A 10,071-nucleotide genomic window follows, 5' to 3' on the forward strand; every position below is an offset into this window, starting at 1 on the left:
ACTGTCGCCAGAAGCTCCCGACTGGGAATGCGCACTGGAGGCCTGATGCGTGGGGCTGGCACAGGTGGCGTCAGACTGGTAACACGCACCTCAGGGCGAGTGCGAGGAGGAGGCACAGGACGTATTGGGCTGTGGAGGCGCACTGAAGGCCTGATGCCTGATGCGTGGGACCGGTACAGGTGGCACTGGGCTGATGACACACACCTCAGGGCGAGTGCGGAGAGGTGGCACAGGACGTACTGGACTGAGGAGGTGCACTGGAGGTCTGATGCGTGGGACCGGTACAGATGGAACCGGATTGATGACGCGCACCTCAGGGCGAGTGCGGGGAGGTAGCACAGGACGTGTAGGTTACCTTCTTCCAGTGTGAAGTAATTAGTAGCTTGGTAAACTATATTTTCAGAGTAGCTTCCCCAATACTACTAATACAGTATAGCAGCATAACATAACAGCAATTCAATCTATCCAGCTGATGTTGCAATACCCTGTATATAGTATCTAAGAAATACAGATATTTTACTGATTGTTTTATCCTAAAGAGTCCACTAGAGGGTAGGCTAATAAAATTCAAACAGAAACGTGTTGACCGCTCTTTGTCTTGAGTTACCTCCATAACGTTAGAAAGCTGGCAATCAAGGTTCCCTGCAGCTTGATTCCATTGGAACAATAATTCACTGACACACTAAGGGAAGTTACAAGAATGTCAGAGGCTTGTGATTAAAAACCATTCAAAGTATTTGGCTTGTAGGGTTTGACAGAGTCACCTCTTAATTGGAGACTGCCCATTAACATTTACATAAATGTGCCTAATTTGTTTACTAAGAACTTTTCATGTTCAAAATTGTGCACTCTCAAACAATAGCATGGTATTATTTCACTGTAATAGCGACTGTAAATTGGACAGTGCAGTTAGATTAATGTTTTGAGCAAGCGTCAGGGCTCTTATCAAACTCCCCTGGTTAGAAGATACTATATAGGGCTGACAGATGCGTCACAAATCACCTGGCAACTGCAGCAGGCGCCATGTAGGAAGACCAGTCAGTCTGGTGGAAGTCCCCCAATCGTTCACGTGGCTGGCTGAGTTTTGCTATCACCGGAAACTTCATGAACATTGAGCATTCTTTCATTTTTCTAAGGACCCAGAAAATGGAGGCAGTGGGAAAACCTATTCAATATCCCCAGCTAGATAACTTCATATTAGCTATTTGGCTACCTATCTTGATGCATTTATTGTTGTAACTCAAAATGCATTTGTAGCTAGCTAGCTAACAGCCATGGAAGAGGGTGAAAGGATTAGCCAGAAGTTCTAGCTGTCAGAGAAGGGAGAGTAGGCTACTCTGGATAGGACAGGTAACGTTGTGGGAGGAAATTATTAAAATATTCTCCAGTTCCAGTCCCTAGAGGGGAAACTGAGGACATAGAGCTATAGCAACATCATATTCAGTGCTGTTTCATTTCAGTATAATGAAGCCTGTGTCTTTGTAATGTTTTCTGTCCTTAGATACAGAGAGCTATAAAACCCTATCTGCAAAATCAAATCAAATCAAATGTATTTATATAGCCCTTCGTACATCAGCTGATATCTCAAAGTGCTGTACAGAAACCCAGCCTAAAACCCCAAACAGCAAGCAAAGCATGTGAAAGAAGCACGGTGGCTAGGAAAAACTCCCTAGGAAAAACTCCCTAGAAAGGCCAAAAACCTAGGAAGAAACCTAGAGAGGAACCAGGCTATGAGGGGTGGCCAGTCCTCTTCTGGCTGTGCAGGGTGGATATTATAACAGAACATGGTCAAGATGTTAAAATGTTCATAAATGACCAGCATGGTCAAATAATAATAATCATAGTAGTTGTCGAGGGTGCAACAAGCACGTCCGGTGAACAGGTCAGGGTTCCATAGCCGCAGGCAGAACAGTTGAAACTGGAGCAGCAGCACGGCCAGGTGGACTGGGGACAGCAAGGAGTCATCATACCAGGTAGTCCTGAGGCATGGTCCTAGGGCTCAGGTCCTCCGAGAGAAAGACAGAAAGAGAGAAAGAGAGAATTAGAGAGAGCATATTTAAATTCACACAGGACACCGGATAAGACAAGAGAAATACTCCAGATGTAACAGACTGACCCTAGCCCCCCGACACATAAACTACTGCAGCATAAATACTGGAGGCTGAGACAGGAGGGATCAGAAGACACTGTGGCCCCATCCGATGATGCCCCCGGACAGGACCAAAGAGGCAGGATATAACCCCACCCACTTTGCCAAAGCACAGCCCCCACACCACTAGAGGGATGTCTCCAACCACCAACTTACCGTCCTAAGACAAGGCCGAGTATAGCCCACAATGATCTCCGCCATGGCACAACCCAAGGGGGGGCGCCAACCCAGACAGGAAGACCACGTCAGTGACTCAACCCACTCAAGTGACGCACCCCTCCCATGGACGGCATGGAAGAACACCAGTAAGCCAGTGACTCAGCCCCTGTAAAAGGGTTAGAGGCAGAGAATCCCAGTGGAAAGAGGGGAACCGGCAAGATGAAGAGGTCCCAATGAATGTCCCAAGAGAATAAGGGTACATCCTTGTATACCCTGGATTATATGTGTACCTATGTTAGCACATGTTGTGAACAAAAATACAGTTTAAAAGTCACAATGTATTAACCTATTACAACTGGAGCAGGCCAACCCTGCTGGGTGTGCAGGCTTCTGTTCCAGCCCAGCATTCAATTGATCAAACCTTAGATTAACCTTTTTACATTCACCTGAAATGATTCTTTAATAATAATGTCCTACTTGTTACTAAGATTTCTAACCTTTTCATATGAGTTAGCTTACTTGTACACTTTGAAGTGTTGATTCTTTGAAGTGAAGTGTTTAAACTTGTTTTAATTGTTAACTTAAAACTCATATTCAAGATGAACTAGTGTCAATGTGATTAATCACAGCTCACAATCCTACAATAAAGAGGGGAATTGAATCTGTCTCAATAAAGAGGAGAAGGGAATCTGTCTCAATAAAGAGAGGAAGGGAATCTGACACTAATTTGTCTGTGTTGTATTCTTAAATTAACATGACCTTTTTTTTCAGTCATAAGCCCTCCAATTAGTTTTATTTGATTATCAATTTTTTTTAGGATTATAGCCATGTGAACCCATTTTGCAGATGATAATGGCATGTAACGCCAATGCAGCCATAGGCCTACACTTAGCAGTGGTTCCCAACTCCAGTCCTTGAGTACCTCCAACAGCACACATTTTTGTTGCAGCCGAAGACAAACATGCCTGATTCAACTCATTGAGGTCATGATGATTAGTTGACAAGTTGAATCAGGTGTGCTTGTCCAGGGTTCCAATAAAACTGTCTACTGTTAGGGGTACATGAGGATTGGAGTTGGGAACCACTGGCCTACAGTATGACGACATTAGCCTTATGGGCATTTGCAATGCACCCCTTGACATTGTGCATCTGAAGCAGAGAATGGCTTAAGTCACACATTGTTTACATGTTGTTGAGCTACAGCATGATATCGCATTGTGCCGTGGTGAAGTTTACCCAAGGTACAGATCTAGGATCAGCTTCTCTTGGGCCCTCCCCCAATCCTAACCTTAACTATTAGTGGGAAAATGCAAAAAAGATCAGCGCCAAGGGGCAACTTAGCCCGGTCTACAACCACCACACTAGCTAGGTGAGCTTTATTTATCTTTGCCAGTGCGCTGCTAGGCAGATCCACACAGTACGCAGGACAGGCAAGCTACACACACAGCAAACCTAATAAAAACTACAAGTACCATGCATATATCACCTCTACTGAAAGCGTGGGTTTATGGCATAAGAAATTCCCTAATCCTGACATCAGGAAAAGTTTATTCCAACTCCTTTTCCAGTTCTGTAAATGCTGTCCAGTGGTGATTGCAAGCAAGTCTGGTAAGTTATCAAATGTTTATTATAAACTGTGTGGTTCGAGCACTGAATTGTGATTGGCTGACAGCCGTGGTATATCAGACCGTATATACCATGGGTATGACTGTTCTAATTACCTTGGTAACCAGTTTATAATAGCAATAAGGCACCAAAGGGGGTTTGTGGTATATGGCCAATAGACCACGGTTAAGGGCTGTATCCAGGCACTCTGCGTTGCGTCGTGCTTAAGAACAGCCCTTATTCGTGGTCTATTGGCCAAATGCCACACACGCTCGGCCCTTACCGCTTAATTATGCAGGCTTATGAATGTAATGTATAAATAAAAGTAACTTTTCACAAAGAAATGCACCATACCACAAACAGCTGTTTTCTCTGTTAATAGGCTATTACTCAATTTAAATTAGGTTACCATATCTGGGAAAAGAGGGTGCATTTTCCTGTCTCTCTTTTGTAGCCCTACTAGCAGCACTGACTTGTTCTAGGCCTAATACATTCTGACATTTCAGACAAAAGTATGATTTTATCAGATTATTAACATCCTCCTGATGAGCAAGGTACTTAACCCTCATTTGCTTCAGGGGCGCCAGACTACTATAGCTAACCCTGTAAACAACACATTTCACTGCACCTATCCGGTGTATGTGACAATAAAACATTTTAATTTATTTGATTTTATTATTGATAATTATAAATACTTTTCAATTGTAATTGAAATGTTGATGAAATTCTTACTTTTTGCTGTAACGAAATGGCGAAGGCCCTAGAACTGGTTGTCAAGCTAAATCCTTCAGACCTGACTGGTGTCCTTTTCATCCCGTTTACAGGAAACTTGCCCTTTCTGACCCCATTACTCCATTGGAGGTATTGAATCTTCCCTTTGATTAGCTGAGGGTAATTGGCCAAAGCGTGAAATTCTCCAAATAAAAACAATTTATCCTTTTGGAAACCTTAAACACTCAACTTAATTATCATCCAAAAATAACTTGTCACACTCTTCGTCGTCTGATAATGAGAAATCATCGTCGGAGAAAGTGGACCAATACGCAGCGGGTTGCGTGTTCAACATCATATTTATTAAAGACGTTGACCACGGAAAAACAAGAAATGCAGACAACACGACAGGAGACAGTTTCGCAGGCTATACCTAGCAGTGCAAAAAACAACTACCCACAAAACCCCAGGTGAAAACAAGCTCCTTATATATGACTCTCAATCAGGAACAACGAAGTACAGCTGTTCCTGATCGAGAGCCACACAGACAACAAAAAAATACACAAACCAGAAAACCCTAGAAAACCAAAAACCAGAACATACACCCAACCCCAGAACACATAAATATAACACCCCTCTACACTATACATAACCCCCCGGACCACATAAAACAAATACCCTCTGCCACGTCCTGACCAAACTACAATAACAAATACTCCCTCTACTGGTCAGGACGTGACATAACTTTACAAATACAAAATATACATGTACTGTAAACTGTAAACTCTAGTTATTGTTTTTTTTTTTGATTTTATACTGAACAAAAATAGAAACGCAACATGCAACAATTTCATAGATTTTTCTGAGTTACAATTCATATGAGGAAATCAGTCAATTGAAATTAATTCAGGTTCAGGTCTGCGGTTGTGAGGCCGGTTGGACGTACTGACAAATTTTCTAAAACGACGTCGGAGGCGGCTTATGGTAGAGAAAGGAACATAAAATTATCTGGCAACAGCACTGGTGGGCATTCCTGGAGTCAGTATGCCAATTGCATGCTCCCTCAAAATTTGAGACATCTGTGGCATTGGGTTGTGTAACAAAACTGCACATTTTTGAGTGGCCTGTTGTCCCATATCAGGTGGATGGATTATCTTGGCAGGAGAGAAATACTCACTAACAGGGATGTAAACAAATTTGTGCACAGAATTTGAGAGAAATAAGCTTTTTGTGCACAGCTCGTGAAACATGGGACCAACACTTTACATGTTGCGTTTATATTTTTGTTCAGTGAACAATACAAAACATACACATACAAAATACAACATACTAAAAAACATCAACATCACTCCTGCTCAGACCCACCTACTCTCACTCCTACCTCCATGCCTGCACTACTCTCCGCCAAGTCCTCAAATTGCACCATTTTGTTCCTCTCTGTCGCCTACGCTTTTTCCATATTTAGATAATGAGGTATATGATTTTTCCATTGGCTTGACGATGGAGGATTGGTCGATTTACAGTTTTGAAGTATACGTTTTTTCAAGATAATTGCCGAGAAGAGTATCGTCCAACCTATCGGGTATCTCACTGCACCCTCATATGACATCTTGGAATAAGCAGACAGATGGATTAAAAGTGAATTTACATTGTAATACTCCTGACAGCCAACTTTCTAACTCTACCTAACTCCATAAATCCTCGTCTTAGTCTGTCTTTCAATCCAAGGCCCTCTTGTGGTTTTCAGTTATTTTGCAGAATGAAAATTCTGTCATCCCTCAAAGCAACACCTCCAGACAATCAGGTAATTACAGCAGGTATGAGGCTAATATCTGCCAATATGTCACCAGGTGGCCTGGAAAAACAAGCCTATGTGGAGAGACACAGGAATGCTACAAGTATATAGATAAATGACTTGATAGCTGTACTGTGGGAGTCATCTTTGAGTTCCAGGATGAACTGTTTGTATTTAGTGTTCATTCTGTTGTTGACAGATGTGACCTTTTGCTAACAAGGCTCCGGAGCCAATATCCTCCCTTCCATCTGGTCAGGACAGCCTCAAACAGCCAATTGAGCAGCTCAGTCTGGACGGAGCTACAAACATAACAAAGACAGTCTGTGATTGGACGTTCTCTCTTCATCGGCCAAAAACTGCTTAGTTAGGTCCCTCAGTCTCTGGCTGGGGAACAGGATCCATTTCATAAAGGGATCAGAGGCACCATCTTGGCCTGACTTCAATGAGGTGTGCCTCCATCTAAATGGATTGTGTGGTCTGTCACCCCCCCCCACCCCCACACACACACATAAACACATACATACACAGATGAGTCCTAATCACGCTTCCTGGAGATGTTACTATTTCCTTTTTTATTTAGCAAATATTTGTCTTACATTTTAACTCTGCATTGTTGTGAATAGGCTCGTAAGTAAGCATTTCATGGGATATCCATTCTACACCTGTTGTATTCGGCGCATGTGACCAACATTTCATATGATTTGATTTGTGTGTGTGTGTATAGCTTCCTTCCCTCTCCTTGCCCCTACCTGGGCTCAAACCAGGGACCCTCTGCACACATCAACAACTGCCTCCCACGAAGCATCATTACCCATCGCTCCACAAAGCCGCGGCCCTTGCAGAGCAAGGGGAACAACTACTTCAAAGTCTCAGAGCGAGTGATGTCACCGATTGAAACACTATTAGCGTGCACCCCGCTAACTAGCTTGTTGGAGATGTCGGACCTCAGGCACCTTAGTCAGGCTATGTTGTCCTGTTTGATATGGATGGTGGTGTCCGGCCTGCATCCATCCATACTCAGGCCAGAGTTTAACTGACATATGTGACTGACCACAGCCTGTTATACTGTGCTTGTGTCCATGAGCTGGTGGCCTGTGGTGTCATCAACCCCAGAGAGTGTACCTGTAAGAACCACCTGTTCTCTGTGCTGCACCGGGCAGACAGCTCCAGTTTAGATGGTGCCAATGGCCAATGGCGCAGACTCAAGATGGCGCCGACAGAGAGGGCTGCCTCGCTTCTAGTCCTTAGGAAACTTTGCAGTATTTAGTTTTTTTATGTATTATATCTTACATTGTTAGCCAAGAAAATCTTAAGTGTTATTAGTTATTACAAGCATTTCGCTATGCTACAAGCATTTCGCTACACTCGCAATAACATCTGCTAACCATGTGTATGTGACCAATAACATTTGATTTGATAGTGCAAATAAGACTCCTGATCGTCTGGTACACGTGCCCGCTCAACGTGGCCCTCCTGCTGAATAACGCAGCGGTGTGGCATCTTACACTGATCAAGTGCAAATCTGTAGGAGACAAGACAGCCTTCTAGGACTCTTTCACAGTACAGCATCTGCAGAGGCTGACTGTGTCATACACCTTGTGGCTGTCTGGCCAGACACATGACACCATACTGGGGAGGGACGTGGGTGCACCTTACTACAAAGAGGCCGGGCTAGGGATCATCCACAGCTCAGTGCTCCTGGGAGAATCCAATGTGAAGGCCTATACCATTCAAACCAATATAGACAGCAATGAATCCTCCCTTCCCCAGATCTCTAAAGTCAAGCTACCAGAGACTTCCTGTATATTTGTAACTTTTATATACTAATGCAGATTCCTTTCTCTGCTAACATTGCCAATGTACCTAACATTGCCACTACCTATGTCTGCCACTGTGTGCAATCTTCATAATCACTGTTGACCAAACAGAATGTTTCTCCTTTTGGTCATTTCAATATGATAAGGTCAGGATTCAATCATTGCCAATGGTGTATTTTCCCCATGGGTTTGATTTGCACAGCACAATGTCTCACATGGTGCCATTACTTCTTGTTATTTTCACAGTAAGGAAATCAGACAGGGAGACAGCCAAGTGGAAGAAACAGTGGGAAGAGTGGACACAGGGATTGAACCCTGTTGTTACCACTACACCACGGCTCTGCACAGATAGTCCCATTACTTTAAAGACAGTATGTTCTGCCATTATTCCTCTAAACATCAACAGACTTGAAGATGGGAAGACTGAGTTGTCCAACACTGGCTCACTGCCATACATGGACCCTTCTTTCCACTGGTGCCAAAAGTTCTGTTCCCCCAAAGGGAGACATGTATGCAGCCTGGTCCTGTTTCTTTCTGCTTGACGCTTCATTTCTCTGCCGGCATCTCTGTTCGGCGAGTTAAGTTTTTCTACCAGTCAAAAAAGTTGGCCTGCTGGGTGCACAGTGCAAGCAAATATGAGGGTAATATGAACATGGTTTGATGACAATGTTTACTAATTTCGAACATACCCATAAATTAAGCAATAGAAATCAGGCCATTATGACAGGGAACACATCCTGATTGTGTATGGCTTTATGACAGGGAACACATCCTGATTGTATACGGCTTTATGACAGGGAACACATCCTGATTGTATACGGCTTTATGACAGGGAACACATCCTGATTGTATACGGCTTTATGACAGGGAACACATCCTGATTGTATACGGCTTTATGACAGGGAACACATCCTGATTGTTTACGGCTTTATGACAGGGAACACATCCTGATTGTATACGGCTTTATGACAGGGAACACATCCTGATTGTATATGGCTTTATGACAGGGAACACATCCTGATTGTGTACAACTTTATAACAGGGAACACATCCTGATTGTGTATGGCTGGATAACAGGGAACACATCCTGATTGTGTATGGCTGTATAACAGGGAACACATCCTGATTGTGTACGACTTCATAACAGGGAACACATCCTGATTGTGTATGGCTGTATGACAGGGAACACATCCTGATTGTGTATGGCTTTATGACAGGGAACACATCCTGATTGTGTATGGCTTTATGACAGGGAACACATCCTGATTGTGTATGGCTTTATGACAGGGAACACATCCTGATTGTGTATGGCTTTATGACAGGGAACACATCCTGATTGTGTATGGCTTTATGACAGGGAACACATCCTGATTGTGTATGGCTTTATGACAGGGAACACATCCTGATTGTGTATGGCTTTATGACAGGGAACACATCCTGATTGTGTATGGCTTTATGACAGGGAACACATCCTGATTGTGTATGGCTTTATGACAGGGAACACATCCTGATTGTGTTTTATGAATAACAGTACATGCAGGGCTCCCATGTAAAATAGACTTTGGTCTCAATAGGACTCCCTGCTTAAATAATACAAATGATGATACACTTCCTAAACTTTCAATAGGATTGTGCTCCATCAATGTCTGAAAGAGAGTAAGGGGTTGCAAAGAATCACCACTTGGTGGCAGTGTAAACTTATCTGAACTACGTGGCCAGTCGGTACCTGATGGCAGACACTGTCCTAGTGTCAGGAACACAGGCGTTCTGTTCCACCAGGGAGAGCAGAAGTCCCAGTACTCCTCTGTATGCCACTCTAGTCTCATCCATTTTGG

Source organism: Salmo salar, chromosome 28 (assembly GCF_965601325.2).
Source record: "Salmo salar chromosome 28, fSalSal1, whole genome shotgun sequence".
NCBI classification, from domain to species: domain Eukaryota; kingdom Metazoa; phylum Chordata; class Actinopteri; order Salmoniformes; family Salmonidae; genus Salmo; species Salmo salar.